The following is a 14,553-nucleotide window of genomic DNA, read 5'->3' as shown; positions in this document are numbered from 1 at the left end:
TAATAAAACGTGCTCTCACACTGATTACAACTATCTGGGCTACTTAAATATGACTGCATATAAATTATAAATTTTTTTAATGTTTTATATCGGGAATAAAAAGAAATACAATTACATATATCTTCTGTTTCCTTATATGAATTATCAGCAAAATTACAATCTTTCTTCTGTAATCCATTGAGGGAATATATAAATGGTTCTGATAGACATGATCTCAATTCATTTAACATAGAATAAAAAAATATTCGATGATCATCATCAATTAAGTCACCATATTTGGATAAAAACGTTTCTAAATGTTGCGGGAAAGACATTTTCTTCTTTTTTTATTGCGCCACCTGTTTGATACTGAATTACAAATTATGTCGCTCTACTAGTAATGTGAAACTGTACGATATAACGATCAACAAACCACAAAATACATACCGATGGATACATCTATCCATGGGAAACTTGTTCCAAGGTATATATATATATGGGATATTCCATCCCATTTCGACCAATTTTGAACCCGACCCCTTTAGAATTGGCTGAAAGTTTTTCTTCTTTTTCTAGCTTACGAAAGACGTTTTTCAGAAGTTTTTCAAATTTTTTCATCCAACTCAAAAAAGGTTATGAATTTTTAAAAAAACACCGTTTTTGTTTTCAAAATGCTATAACTTTTTCTAAAATTGACCGTTTGGGATCTTTTTTTTTTTAATACGTTTTTAAATGTACTTTTCGGAAAAAATTCAAAAAATTTTTTTAAGTTTTTTTTTGTAATTTTTCAGTTTTTCGAAATTTTTCGAATTTCGCCCGTTTTTTGTTTTTTTTTTTTTCTCATAAAAAACTTCAATCAATTCTGCAATCATCCCCACTAATCCCGGAGTGGGCCGAGAAATTTGTTTTTTTATTTAATTGAAAAAAAACCTTAAAATTTTTTTTTGTATTTTTTCCGAAAAGTACATTTAAAAACATATTTAAAAAAAAAATGATCCCAAACACGGTTTTTTCAAAATATTTAAGACTTATTTTGAGTTGGAAAAATCTCGAAAAACTGAAAAATTACAAAAAAAGCTTTAAAAATTTTTTTGTATTTTTTCCGAAAAGTAAATTTAAAAACAAATTAAAAAAAAAGATCCCAAACGGTCAATTTTTGAAAAAGTTATAGCATTTTGAAAACAAAAACGGTGTTTTTTTTAAAAATTCATAACTTTTTTTGAGTTGGATGAAAAAATTTGAAAAAATTCTGAAAAACGTCTTTCGTAAGCTCGAAACAGAAGAAAAACTTTCAGCCAATTCTAAAGGGGTCGGGTTCAAAATTGGTCGAAATGGGATGGAATACCCCATATATACCGACACAGATACATCCATCCATATACATACATTTAGTAAGATAAGGGCTACTTGTCTCAATATATATAAATCGGACATCTTTTCGGTAAAAAATGTAGTAAATTGTTTAAAGCTGCTCAGTACTCATCCATATTTCAAGGATAATCATTTTATAAGGATTTTCAACTGTGTTAAACCAGGCTCACTTCTAATAAACAGTAATAAACTATACTACTTATACATCGACACATTTCTAACACCGCTGCTGATTATAGACATATTCCACATAATCAAGCTCTTAAGGACTTAAAATCAATTTCAAAGGAAAAATTTCAAAAACCAATACTGAAGGCGATTGATGTACCAATTAATAAAAAATTAAAAATATTAAAAGCCATAAGAGTGAGGACAAAGTTTGGGGAGAAGCTACTCTGCAGAAAAAAAATGCCAATTGGCAAAATCAAGCTAACTAATAGCTGACTATTTAGCGGGATTCCTAAAATTTACTCACTTTTAGTGGATTAAAAGAAATCAGCTAGTAACTGGTTTCAAAATCATGCAATGGTAGCCTATCAACGACCTGTACCTGTTAAATTGTTAAATTGAAATGGAAATAATTCTAAGTAAATAAATTATTATTCAAAGTATATAATCAAAATGTAAAATATTTATTACATTTTCACAACAGATTTCAAAGACTCATAAAATTTTTCAGATATTATAAATTGCTGAAAATAGTGACCTTCTAAATAACTACTTTGTGTTAATTGGGAAAAAATATCAAATCTAAATCAAACGCAATTACGTTAACTACAAAGTCGTTGAATAGTCGTGCAGAGAAATCCACCACTCCGCTCTCACCACGAAATTCATTTGTGCTTGGGTTGTTTTGACATTCGAATATCAGCTGTTTGTCAAATGCCAAATTTAAAGGTAAACGAAAAGTTTGAAGCTGCGGTCGTGGAAATTTGTGCAAATCGTTAACTAAAGTGAATATTTTGTTAAGGTAATAGAAAATAATGTACAAAAAAGATACAAGTGGAATAAATCCGCGTAGGTTGATAAAAAAAACAAAAAGAAGTGTATTTAAATCGACTGCGAAATATTAGTGATAATGTGCAAGAATCAGTGACAGCTTCTGTTGCATTAAGCGCTCCGGAGGTCGTGTCTAACCTCAATGTGCAACACCATGAGCAGAAAAAAACATTTAGAGAAAAAATAAAAGAATGGTACTTCGATAGCACAATTTCCCGAAAATCTTTTGAAACACTTCTTCTAATTTTAAATGAAGAAAATTTAGATATCCCTCTCAGCGCTTCTGCATTTGAAGATGCTACTCGAAAAGCCGTCATTAGAAACGTCCATCCTGGTTTTTACGCTCACTTCGGGCTTGAACAGCAATTTAATAAGGCTTTAGATATTATTTCTCAGTGCGATGAGCTAATTATTGATATAAATGTTGATGGTCTTCCACTTTACCGAAGCTCAAGAACGCAATTATGGCCAGTTTTAGTGAAAATCGTAAACATAGATAACTTTTCAGTTTTCCCTGTTGGCGTTTATCTGGGGAAAACTAAACCAGGATGTGTTGAAATTTATTTGAGTGAAGCAATAAGCGAACTAAAAAACCTGGCCGAAAATGGTTTGTTTATTCGAAATAAGCTGATTAAAATAAAAGTAAGGACAATAGTCTGCGATGCGCCAGCGCGAGCATTTGTTTGTGGTATACCACGTCACACTGCTGCACATGGCTGTTCCAACTGTATCCAAGTTGCAGGAAAAATAGGTGGTGTATTAACGTACTCAAATCAATGTGAGGAGCTTGTTACTGGCACAGATTTCGAGTGCAGGAGATATCGTAACCATCACAAACCATGTTTTCAAATACGTAAAACTCCTTTCGAGCATTTAAATATTGATATGATTCAACAAGTACCACTGGACCGCATGCATCTGTTAGATTTGGGGGTGATGAGGAAGATCTTATTGAGATTAGATGGTAGCAAAACTGAACCTGCTTTCAAACTAAGTACTGCCCGTAAAGATGACATTTCAAAACATCTACAGTCCCTTACTTCATATATTCCAAAAGAGTTTGTCCGAAAGCCACGGGCATTTCATGAGCTTATTCATTGGAAAGCCACTGAGTTCAGACAATTTCTTTTGTATTCTGGAATTTTGGTTTTAAAAGAAAAAGTTGGGCATGACTTTTACCATACATTTCTTTTACTACATACTGCTTGTCGCCTGATTTCCTGTCCGAAAACATGTAGGTCCAACGTATCAGAAGCTCACTCTTTCCTGCAACTTTTTGTTCAAAAGTTTCCAGTAATTTTTGGAAAAAACAGTGTATCATACAACGTTCACGGGTTGCTTCATTTGAGTGAAAGTGTCAAACAGTTTGGGCCATTATATAGCTTTTCAGGGTATGACTTTGAAAACTATTTGCAAAAGTTAAAAAAATACGTTAAGAAGCCCACTCATGTTCTGCAGCAGATTTCCAAAATGAAGTCATATACCAGCCAGAAAAAATACCTGAACTAAAAGAAATAAAGGGAGAAATAAAAAGTTTTCATTCGCGGTGCTATCTAAGTACAAATATGTCAGATAGCTTTTGTTGCCTTAAAAATAATGTACCTGCAAAAATAGTAGGGTTCGAAAAAGATACAGATCTTAAAATTTTGGTAAGAAAACTTATAAACGTGAGAAGCTTTTTTACGAACCCAGTCGATTCTTTCTTGAGTTTGGGTATTTGCCTTGCTGATTATGAAACTTTGCAACCAATAGATAAGTTTAATATAGATCAAGTTGAACATAAATTTGTATGTTTGCCTTATAACAATGGATTTCTTTTAGTGCCGTTATTGAGTAAGAAAATGAAAGTAGCTCGATTTAGTACGACAGTGGGTGAAAGTCTGCCATCGAAAGGTATGTATATTTAATGTAAATTTGATCTTAAATTTCAAATTAATCGTTTGCTATTGTCAGAGTCAAATCCATGCAATAACTGTATAAATCTGCGAAAATATGTAAAAGATCTAAAAGGTAAATTGTCATAAAACCTGGTGCCGTTTTTATAAGCATATACCATGGTGGTCAGATAAAAATCAACAATTATCGCCTAATCTGTGCTCATAAAAGTGATAGTTAAATACTTTAGACAAACCTCACAGAAATTAAACTTTACATACTACAATTTTTTTCTCAAACTTGTTTCCGGTTTTCTCGTAAATATATAAAACATTTCTTGAATGCGTTGCGGCAGGGAAAGTTAAATATAGTTAAAAATGAAAGTATAATATTTGTCTGACTATCACTCCGTGAATATTTATTTTAATTTCCACTATTTATTTTACTCTATTTAACCCTTTTATAAATAAAGGCGAGCATGAAGAAGGGGGTATGTCCCACATTGAGTGATTTTGTATCGTTTTACATTGGTGGATAGCTTTTATGCAATTAACGATTCCTGACCCGTAAAATAGTTGTTTTCATTAAAAATTTTAGAAAATATCTACTCAAATTGCGACATACCCCCTTCTTCCATGCACGTCTTCAAATTATTTAGTTTGACTTCATTTCCTCAAATTAAATTTATTTTGTTTTATTGTGTCGTTTTTTAAATGCTTAGTAATTGTGGAAAATCAGAACAAAATAATTATGGAAACGTGTTCAGCTCACAACGTCTTATTAAAACAACTTATACACCAAGACAAAATATCAGATGATTTGTTGAAGACTTCCCCACTAATGTCATTGGAGGAGGTTGAAAAAGTGGAAAATGAGATATGCAGAGAAAATAGACTCACTTATGTAAGAAGATACATATATAGTAATCATAGATAAGCAGGCTGCATTAAAAATGAAGTTCCACTAAATCAAGTTTTAATGGCTAGTTAAGTCCATTTCCATTACTACTCAGGATTTTAATTTGAATGGAAATTTGCAACAGTAACCATTAAAGTTTTGATTTAGTGGAATTTTACCATTAAAACTTGAAACTGCTCATCTATGGTAATAATGACGTATATTTTGAAATTGCAATAATTAACTTTTTTACTTTGTTTATTTAATAGATCAAAGCACTAAAAACTTTAATGAGAGGAAAACTGATGAAAACATTGGATAACGTTATATCAACAAACGTTATTCTGTCCATAAATATTGACGGAGTACACGGAAAAAAGGGGCTCAAAGAATATCGACGGTTCTTTGACATTTTGTTAGGTAGGTATGCGTATACATACATCAAACCTGTTAAACAATATGAGTGTCTAGCGTATTTTCCATGGAGTGAAACTGAAACCAGAACCGTAATCTTAGATATTTGAACCTTTTTTTAATCGAAACAGGGACCAGTTCGTGTTCTAGGAAGTGATAAAATGTAAAAAATATTCATACAAAATGAACGAAAACAAGTTCAAATACATGCAAATTTTTTATCACTTCATAGAACGAAGATTTCCCCAGGAACGTTGTTTTAAATCGATTTCACTCATGCCCCCTTTAAGCAACTATTTGAAAAAAACTCATATAAGGTGGCTCTCAGCTTAATTGATAAAATGCCCTAATGCTCCTGACTTTGAAAAACCTTTGACATTTTTTAATGTGGCTTCTGTTAGGAAATTTGCAATATTTTAAATGAAAATGATCAATAAAGTTGTGAGCCACTGCATACGAGTTTTTTGTTAATTCCACGGATATGTACATTTATCTTATTTTCTTTCTTTTCATGTGACATAAACAGAGGCAATTGATGGTCCTGATCCTATGAATGTGCTCCGTAACGCATTAGCTGTCATTAAAAAAGATATTTCCATAAAGGAAGTATTCAGCGAACAGCTGCTCAGAAAAACCTGCCAACAACTGCCAACTAGTATTTTTTCTTTATTTGTTCTAAAAAGAGGCTAAGCAGATCAATTTTTTTGCTGAAATATTATTATTAATATTATAACCCCAGGTATTAATATAGGTTCTAAGTTGAAAATGAATTGCATTTATTTAACTAAACTTAGTATGATCAAAATGTATTCCCTGATATCTTTTGCTTTGACAAATACTATGTCGACTTATGTACCTAAAGGAAAAACAAGTAAGGAAGGTTAAGTTCGGGTGTAACCGAACATTACATACTCAGTTGAGAGCTATGGTGGCAACATAAGGGAAAATAACCATGTAGGAAAATGAACCGAGGGTAACCCTGGAATGTGTTTGTATGACATGTGTATCAAATGAAAGGCATTAAAGATTATTTTATGAGGGAGTGGGCCACAGTTCTATAGGTGGACGCCATTTAGGGATATAGCCATAAAGGTGGATCAGGGTTGACTCTAGAATGCGTTTGTACGTTATGGGTATCAAATGAAAGGTGCTAATGAGTATTTTAAAAGGGAGTAATCCTTAGTTCCATAGGTGGACGCCGTTTCGAGATATCGCCACAAAGGTGGACCAGGGGTGACCCTAGAATTTGTTTGTACAATATGGGCATCAAACGAATGGTGTTAATGAGTATTTTAAAAGGGAGTGGGCCTTAGTTCTATAGGTGGATGCCGTTTCGAAATATCGCCATAAAGGTGGACCAGTGGTGACTCTAGAATGTGTTTGTACGATATGGGTATCAAATTAAAGGTATTAATGAGGGTTTTGAAAGGGAGTGGTGGTTGTTGTGTAGGTGGTCGCCTTTTCGAGATATCGCCATAAAGGTGGGCCAGGGGTGACTCTAGAATGCGTTGTACGATATGGGTATCAAATGAAAGGTGTTAATGAGTATTTTAAAAGGGAGTAATCCTTAGTTCCATAGGTGGACGCCGTTTCGAGATATAGCTGTAAAGGTGGGCCAGGGGTGACCCTAGAATTTGTTTGTACAATATGGGCATCAAACGAAAGGTGTTAATGAGAGTTTTAAAAGGGAGTGGTGGTTGTTGTATAGGTGGTGGTATTTTCGAGATATCGCCATAAAGGTAGACCAGGGGTGACCCTAGAATTTGTTTGTACAATATGGGTATCAAACGAAAGGTGTTAATGAGTATTTTAAAAGGGAGTGGGCCTTAGTTCTATAGGTGGACGCCGTTTCGAAATATCGCCATAAAGGTGGACCAGTGGTGACTCTAGAATGTGTTTTGTACGATATGGATATCAAATTAAAGGTATTAATGAGGGTTTTGAAAGGGAGTGGTGGTTGTTGTACAGGCGGACGCCGTTTCGAGATATCGCCATAAAGGTGGACCAGGCGTGACCCTAGAATTTGTTTGTACAATATGGGCATCAAACGAAAGGTGTTAATGAGTATTTTAAAAGGAAGTGGGCCTTAGTTCTATAGGTGGACGCCGTTTCGAAATATCGCCATAAAGGTGGGCCAGGGGTGACTCTAGAATTCGTTTGTGCAATATGGGTATCAAACGAAAGGAGTTAATGAGTATTTTAAAAAGGAGTGCGCCTTAGTTCTATAGGTGGACGCCTTTTTGAGGTATCGTAATAAAGGTGGACCAGGGGGACTCTAGACTTTGTTTGTACGATATGGGTATCAAATGAAAAGTGTTAATGAGTATTTTAAAAGAGCGTGGGGCTTAGTTCTATAGGTGGACGCCGTTTCGAAATATCGCCATAAAGGTGGACCAGGGGTGACTCTAGAATGAGTTTGTACGATATAGGTATCAAATTAAAGGTATTAATGAGAGTTTTAAAAGGGAGTGGTGTGAAGGCGTTTTCCAGATATCGACCAAAATGTAGACCAGGGTGACCCAGAACATCATCTGTTGGATACCGCTAATTTATTTATATATGTAATACCTGCCAAGATTTTAAGGGTTTTTTATTTCGCCCTGCAGAACTTTTTCATTTTCTTCTACTTAATATGGTAGGTGTCACAACCATTTTATAAAGTTTTTTCTTAAGTTATAATTCGCGTCAATAAAACAATCCAATTACCTTACCATGTTTCATCCCTTTTTTCGTATTTGGTATAGAATTATGGCATTTTTTTCTTTTTTCGTAATTTTCGATATCGAAAAAGTGGGCGTGGTCATAGTCGGATTTCGTTAATTTTTCATCAAGTAAGCACGTGAACTAAGTTCATTAAAGATATGTCAATTTTTGCTCAAGTTATCGTGTTAACGGCCATGCGGAAGGACAGACGGACGACTGTGTATAAAAACTGGGCATGGCATAAACCGATTTCGCCCATTTTCACAGAAAACAGTTATCGTCATAAAATCTATGCCCCTACCAGATTTCAAAAGGATTGGTTAATTTTTGTTCGACTTATGGCCGTTAAAAGTATCCTAGACAAATTAAATGAAAAAGGGCGGAGCCACACCCATTTTGAAATTTTCTTTTATTTTTGTATTTTGTTGCACCATATCATTACTGGAGTTGAATGTTGACATAATTTACTTATATACTGTAAAGATAATAAATTTTTTGTAAAAATTTTACTTTAAAAAAATTTTTTTTTAAAAGTGGGCGTGATCCTTCTCCGATTTTGCTAATTTTTATTAAGCGTACATATAGTAATAGGAGTAACGTTCCTGCCAAATTTCATCATGATATCTTCAACGACTGCCAAATTACAGCTTGCAAAACTTTTAAATTACCTTCTTTCAAAAGTGGGCGGTGCCACGCCCATTGTCCAAAATTTTACTAATTCTCTATTCTGCGTGATAAGATCAACTCATCTACCAAGTTTCGTCGCTTTAACTGTCTTTTGTAATGAATTATCGCACTTTTTCGGTTTTTCGAAATTTTCGATATCGAAAAAGTGGGCGTGGTTATAGTCCGATATCGTTCATTTTAAATAGCGATCTGAGATGAGTGCTCAGGAACCTACGTACCAAATTTCATCAAGATACCTCAAAATTTACTCAAGTTATCGTGTTAACGGACGGACGGACGGACGGACGGACGGACGGACGGACGGACGGACGGACGGACGGATATGGCTCAATCAAATTTTTTTTCGATCCTGATTATTTTGATATATGGAAGTCTATATCTATCTCGATTCCTTTATATATGTACAACCAACCGTTATCCAATCAAACTTAATATACTCTGTGAGCTCTGCTCAACTGAGTATAATTAAATAATATATGTAAAATAGAATGTAAGCTTGTTAGTACTTCTTTATTTGTAGCTTGTGGCAAGAAGAAGCACATTTTGAAACTACGAACAAAGAAGGTCTATTCACGGTTCGTCAAAAACACGAAATTAAGAAACACATTTTTTCTTTAATGCTGCAGTCTGGGATGCCAGGATCTCGGACCAGTTTAATTTAAAATCGCAACCATCCCCCTCCAGTCAAAACATCAAAAACAGCCAAAATGTGAAAAGGTCAGTGTACATGATAAGAGAACCCGGCAAACTTAAGCACATGTCCCCCATCCACTAGCTCCCTTAACAAGGAGTCATTGGATGCCGGATGTGTGCTAAAGTTTGCCGGATTTTGACGTTTTGGATGGAGGGGAGAATGATTGTGATTTTAAATTCAACTGGTCGGAGATCCAGCATCCAAGACTACCACATTTATCGTGTTTCTTGCAAACTGAATTATGTAACAATTTAAGTTACTCCACATTTACTTTGGACTTTAAATAATTGAAATGGAAAATTTTTTTGATTTATGTACCTTAAGGCCCACTTGCTCAACTGCAAGTTAAATTTTCAAATTTAAAAATTTGTCAAAAATGTATGAGTTTAACCCCTCATTTGACATAACTCTAGAGTTAAAAATTTAAATATACATCGAGCAAGTGGACCTAAGGCAATCAATGTTATAACATACTAATATGATTTTGAAATTTTATTTTAAATAATTCTATACGAACTTATCTACCAAATGGAAAATTGAATTAATAAAATTAAAGTTTCAATTTACTCAAATAATATAAGCATATCTCCCAAAGGGAAATTGAATTGAATTTATTTAATAAAGTGTATTTTAAAGACTGAAAACTAGTATTTTGTAACGTGTACTAAACCAAATTTAAATGAGCAACACGTAAGTATTTAGTTTCCAGTGAAAGGAAGCTAGCTTTAAACCGTCTATTTAATTTCCAGATACTAATAAGGTGATAAGAAGTTAAGTACCAGCTAGTTTTTTTATAATCATTATTATTTGGGTAAAAAACCACAGTTTTAAGTAAGCAACATGTAAGTATTTAGTTTCTAGTAAAAGGAAGCTAGCGTTAAACCGGTCAAAGGTAGACCTGACTATCAGGTGGGTAAAGGTAGTTTGATAATATCTAGTCTACAGGTCATGCAGAGGTAGTGATAACTGACCCGTTTTTGGGCATCGCCTCGTAAAAAATCTATTAGAATATACAAAAAGTAGTCAGCACTAGGCTCTACCGACACCAATTAAAAGTGACTTATATAGTAGCTTCATTTCCTGAAGGGTAATGATAGAACTGGATGATAATGTTTTTTTCTTCCGAATTCCTACAACTCCTTAGAAGATTCAACTATTGAAACAATATATAAGAATACATTTTATATAGAACTGATTAAACCTGGTGAAAAATTTAATTCACCATTATTTGAATTTCATACAGAATAAAAAATGTTGAATTATTATATTTAAGAATAAAATAAACAATTTATATTTTATATTTCATATAATTTATATTTATTAAATAAAAATTTTAAACATAATTGACCACATATTACTGTGCTGTATTTTTGTTTCTGCTCATAATTGTAATGTATTGGTGGCTTCAGATAATTAATCAGTTCAATCGGTGGCTGCAAATTTCCAAAACTATCAATATATTCTTTAAAATTTTTGTTTTTATAGTATGCTACCCAATGAGTGCCAGGACCATCAGCATCGTCTAAATTAAGAATTCAACATTCTTGAGCATTCGGTTTATTCGGTAGGGAATTTCGCATAAAAATTCCTCTGAAATATTTAAGATGTTTGCAATATTTCATTAAATTCATGTCTGTTAACGGTCTTTTGGGTAGGATTTTTATTCGTTTTTTGGATAGGGTCGTAAAAATCAACCATATCCCCTTCTATACGGTTTGAGGAATAGGCCCTTCCCCATAGCGATTGATTCCATATATCTATTATGACGGCTAGCCTCAGCCAATTGCTCCTTTCCATTCCTGATATTATTCAAAACTTTTGCTATAGCTGATCCACCAGATGCTGTACCACCAAGTGCACCTAACGCTGTTAAAATTGGAAGTAGTGGTAAAATTCCACCAATTTTTGGGACTGGAATTATTCCCGGTATATTAATTTCTTTATTTTTAAAGCTAGACTCTATAGAATTCTTAGAAATGTTATAGGGCTCATTAAATGACTGCGGCTTCTTTTTGTTAAGTATGTTGATACCTTTTTTAACTGCCATCAAAAAAATTTTATTAGACGATACTTTACGAGTTTTCATCTTTTTCCGTTTTTTACATTTGGATGTATTTCTTTTCTTATTTTTTAAACCCATTCCCAATTTTAGTTTTGCTTTCTTTGCATTTGTAACGAACCAAACGTTTGCTCGTTCTTTGAAATCCTTCCCTTAGATGTTACACGTTGCCAGGCTTTCTCAGATAAAACTGTATCAGCTTGGCGTCTCTTATTTATATCTTTCGATTGGGAATATGCAATATCATGTTCTCTACAGGCTTCATCTAAAGGATTTATACCCTTATCTCCTCTTTCTATCCGTTGTCGGAGTTTCGTTCCAAGACCACAAAATTGATATCCAGGTAAATGAAGCTCAATAGGTAAAGAATTAATCAAACTATTTACAAAACCCTGGCCAGCCTTTTCACGTATTCGTCCCATTAAGTGTTTGTTTTCTTCTTCTTCTTCTTAATAATAATTAGAGTGAGTGTGGGTGAGTTATAATTAAATGGTGATTTTATTATAAAAGCGATGGTTTATATTGCTATAAATCTAGTAAAAAAAATGAAAGTTGTTAAACAACCTCTCCAACTTAAGGTTACTAATGCCGAAAATTGTATAAATGTTAAAAATGTTACCAGACATAGTCCCCTTTTACCAAATTCCACACGAGCGCTGATTGTGGGACCGTCAAATTGTGGAAAAACTAATGTTATGCTCAGTTTAATTGAAAGTCCAAACGAGCTTAATTTCCGAAATATATACATTTATTCAAAATCATTATATCAACCAAAATATATCTATCTAAAAAGGCTTATTGAGACGATAAAAGGAATAAATCCTTATACATTTAGTGAAAATGTTGATGACATAAAACCCGCTGAAGCTAAACCAGATTCAATTTTTATATTCGATGATGTAATATGTGGAAAACAAAGTACAATACGAGATTATTTTTGTATGGGTCGCCATAAGAACATTGATTCTTTCTATGTATGTCAAACTTATACAAGAATTCCTAAACACTTAATTCTTGATAATACAAACATGATTATTGTGTTCAAGCAAGATGAAATGAATCGTAAGCATATCTATAATGATCATGTTATCGGAGATATGTCATGCAAAACATTTTTAAAAATTTGTATAGAGTCTTGGAGAAATTAATACGGTTTTGTTGTTATAAGTAAAGATGATCCTATAAATAAAGGTCGATATCGAAAGGGGTTGGATAATTTTATACAACTATAAAAGATCTATAAAAGACATATACCACACCAGATTCTTATCAGATACACAGCTGATAGGTAACAGATTTACCAAAATCATGTCAAATAATCATATGACTGTATTAGCAAATCTTGTTAAGATCAGGAAAAATATTAAAAGAAAAACTTAAAAGAATGAAATTGGGAGAATTGGATAGAATCAACTTATTTGAGGATACATTAAAACCCATTTCGAAACCATTAAATGAATTAGTTGATAATTTGAAAAACTCTAGTAATAAAAACAATGTTACCAATTATAATGGTGATGATGATGATGATGGTGACATTTTGCAGGCGGACAGTGCAAAAGAAGGTAAAGACATGGAAGTTGATACATTGCCAGCCGTTGAAAATTATGTGAATGATAATGATATCGATAGTAAAACAAACATTTATTCGAACGATGCAGATTTAGAATATTCTACAGATAGTTCTCGGAAAGAAAATGTTGAGAGGCAAGCGATGAAGAAACCTACAAAAAAGAAGCGAAAGCCTATTGATATTATTAATGAGCAATGTTTTAATAAAAAACAAAAACCAGATAATTTTGTTAGCGTTAGACGAAAAATTTTATGAACGACTGCGAAAGACCAGCTTCGTATATTCCAAGTAAACCTCATTAGACGAATTAATAAAAAGAGCTGTACAAAGCAATGTAATGAAAAGTGAATCAGATATCGATAGAAAACCTGAAAAGCGAAAATCTGGTGATATCATTAATGAGCAATGTTTTGATAAAACCCAAAAATTAGATAGTGTTATTGGTGTTAAAGAAAAAATTAATTATATGAATAATTGTGAACGACCAGCTGCGCATATTCCCAGTAAACTAAATGATGAACAATTACTAAACCAGGTTGTAAAAAGTCAAAATCAAGCTGAAACTTTAAATGATAATACTTCTCTAACTGAACATGATATTTTGAGAAGAATCGAAGAAGATCCTAATATGCGGGAAAGACATAAACCTGTAAAACGTCAGAGTAAAAATCAATTAATTGAAGATTATAAACGGGTTAAGCTTACTCACCCCCCGAATTTACTATTACACAATATAAAATTGCTTAAATATATTAAAATGCTTGATACATTGTATGGTCTGAATAGAGATTCAAATGGACAATGGCGATTTGGACTCAAACCATTAAAATTTAGTTCTAAAAATGTTTTACAGATTGCTAGAGATAAATGGAAATTTACACCAGGTCTGTTCGAGTTAATATTTCATAGAAAACCACAATATTATAAAAAGGATGATTTGCACACTTATCGACAGATTTTATTAGATACAAATGCTCACAAGCGTAACTATAGCCCAGATAGTCAAATTAAGGGGACAAAATCTTATAAATATCTACATATTATCAGGAAATTATTCAATTATGATCCACACTCGTTCATAATGGTTAGAGATTTATTGAAATCAATCGATTGCCGTGAAAATATTTATCAATATTGGGATAATCCTAATGAGTTGGTTGATAGATTGAGGTTGCTTATATCTTCAACAATTGCTGGTCATAACAACCATCAAAATGAGATTATATCAATTATTGAAAAGTTGCGAGAAGCAAATATTATTAAGTAATATGAGTATAAATAAATTTGGACATTCCTCATTTG

General features: G+C 32.9%; 1 long non-coding RNA gene across 1 annotated transcript; it reads left to right on the top strand.

Annotated features, from left to right (window-relative positions):
- The first annotated feature begins 4,957 nt into the window (after positions 1-4,957).
- LOC137239898 (uncharacterized) lies at positions 4,958-6,255 on the top strand. Its single transcript, XR_010949540.1, has 3 exons — positions 4,958-5,127; positions 5,391-5,541; positions 6,062-6,255. It is a non-coding gene; the product is annotated as an uncharacterized lncRNA (long non-coding RNA).
- Positions 6,256-14,553: the final 8,298 nt, after the last annotated feature.

Source organism: Eurosta solidaginis, chromosome 1 (genome assembly GCF_040869045.1).
Source record: "Eurosta solidaginis isolate ZX-2024a chromosome 1, ASM4086904v1, whole genome shotgun sequence".
Taxonomy (NCBI): Eukaryota; Metazoa; Arthropoda; class Insecta; order Diptera; family Tephritidae; genus Eurosta; species Eurosta solidaginis.
Note: the sequence above shows the minus strand (reverse complement) of the source record. Positions and strands in the feature narration are given on the sequence as shown.